Consider the following 2,406-nt stretch of genomic DNA (forward strand, 5'->3'; position numbering starts at 1 on the left):
CGATCGCACTTTCCTTTATCAACTTCATCTGCGCCAGGTCATCTTCACATCTTTTCCCATCAGAACGCCCTCCCAGCGCCCTCAGCCCCAGTGGCCTGAGATTTCTCCTTTGTTTTGCTTCCTGTATGGATTTTTCTCAGTCTCCAACTGCTAATTCGCTACCTCCGACTTCTGCTTTTTTTGTTGTTTGTGTGTGTGGAGCTGCGCAGATGCTCTTACACTCACTCACTCAGGCGCTGCTGCTTCCCTTCCGCTCTGTCCTCAGCTTTTAACCATTGCTGCTTTCTTCTGCTGTGTAAAACCCTTTACCAGCCTCCAGCCTTCCCAATCCCCTCCTTAACTGCTCTGCTCTGCCCCGTTCTGTTTGCAGGATGGGTGGGGTGGTTTGGAAGTGGCTCACTAGCACATCTCCAGGTGCGATGTGATGGGTTTCAGGTGACCTCTTCCACCCTACTCTGAGGTATTGCTCATCCCAAGCTGCCCGGAGGGGGTAAGGACACCTGGAAATGCTTGGCTGTGAGGGTCGGTGCCGAGCTGCAAAATGCCCCCCCCAAAATCAGCCTGGCTTTTACCGAGGTTGGGTGTGGGGGAGATGGTAACGGAGGTGATTTAGGGATGGTTGGGTTGATTTAGGAGAGGGTGTTGATGGGCAGGGCGGTGATGGAGCAGGATGGAGGCAGTGATGGAGCGGGATGGAGGCGGTGATGGAGGCAGGGATGGAGGCAGGGATGGAGCGGGATGCAGGCAGGGATGCAGGCAGGGATGGAGGCAGGGATGGAGGCAGGGATGCAGGCAGGGATGGAGGCAGGGATGGAGGCAGGGATGGAGGCAGGGATGGAGGCAGTGATGCAGGCAGGGATGGAGCGGGATGCAGGCAGGGATGGAGGCAGGGATGGAGGCAGGGATGCAGGCAGTGATGGAGGCAGGGATGCAGGCAGGGATGGAGGCAGGGATGCAGGCAGGGATGGAGCGGGATGCAGGCAGGGATGGAGGCAGGGATGGAGCGGGATGGAGGCAGGGATGGAGGCAGGGATGGAGCGGGATGGAGGCAGGGATGCAGGCAGGGATGGAGGCAGGGATGGAGCGGGATGCAAGCAGGGATGCAGGCAGGGATGCAGGCAGTGATGGAGGCAGCGATGGAGGCGGACAGAGGCAGTGACGGGGCTGGCTGCCCCCGCCGCGCTCCGGCCGCCGTGCCCGGGCTCCCGCCGCCCTCTCCCGGCCTTTCCCCGCGCTGCAGCCGCCGCCTCGGCCCTTCCCCTGCTCGGAGGGGCCCGGTGCCCGGTGGAGGCGGCGCGGGACGGGAACCCCGCGTGGAGCGGAGCGGGGCAGGGCAGGTCCCGCACCCCCAGAGGCGCCGGGAGCGCCCCACGCCCGCGGCCTGTGACACTCGGGACTCGCTCGCCTTGAACGCCGAGGCACGGCCTGGGATCCATTGGGGTTCTCCGGGAATGGCTCTCTGCACAGAGCCGGGTGTCCGAGAGCCCCCGGGATCCCAGCACCCCGAGTTTCCGGGCACTGGGGGTGACTCAGAGCCCCCGCTCTCCTCCCTGAGCCTTCCAGCGCTCGCTGCTGTGTAATCACTCCCAGTCACCGGTCATGGGAGCAGCAGGAAGCGGGGCCAAGGGCATCCCACGTCCAGAACTGCTCCTGGCACCCCTCACCTCCTTTCAGACCCTTTTCTTTTCCCTTGTCCCCGGTTGTAGGGCAAGATCAACATGGGAGGTCATTTTCACATCTTTCCCATCAAAACTTGATGGGGAAACTGAGGAATGAGGTCTGGGCTCCTCCTGGGGGACAAAAGGGAAAATATGGAGCTGCTCAGAAAGGGAAGTCCTGGAGCTTGTGCAGCAACGCGTGGCTGTCCCAAGAGGGACTCAATGGGAAGCAAAAATCCACAGGGGAATTTTGTCGGTGTTTTTGAGGAATTGGGATGATATTCCAGAGCAGCTGTGGAGGAGGAACAACTTCTGCAAGATGAACATGTGGCTTTGGAGTCCCAGGAAAGGAAAGCAGAGCTGAGAGCGCTGCTGCCTTTTTCCAATTACCCGAGCTGCTCTAATAAAGATATTGCTTCTCCCCACAGCCCTTCCCATCCTAATCTTGCCGTGTGAAAAGCCATCTCTGAGCTAGGCAGGGAGATAAGTGCTGCAGAGCCCCAAGAGCTTCCCACCAGCGACCTTGAACAGAGCTGCTCTGCTCCGGAGGGAAGATAAAGCCCAGATGGTTTTAGTGCTGGTTTGAATCCCTTTTTATAGCCTGAAAGTGAAAGTCTGCAGGTGACAAGGAAAACCCTCGGTGAACTGAAAACCTCTGACACAAGTAGAAAATTGCAAAGTCCCGAGCAGCTGTGCAGGGAAATGAGGGCGTCTGTGGGTGGGGATGAACCACAGCCTGTGGCAGAGG

The sequence above is a fragment of the Melospiza melodia genome, chromosome 20 (genome assembly GCF_035770615.1).
Source record: "Melospiza melodia melodia isolate bMelMel2 chromosome 20, bMelMel2.pri, whole genome shotgun sequence".
NCBI classification, from domain to species: Eukaryota; Metazoa; Chordata; class Aves; order Passeriformes; family Passerellidae; genus Melospiza; species Melospiza melodia.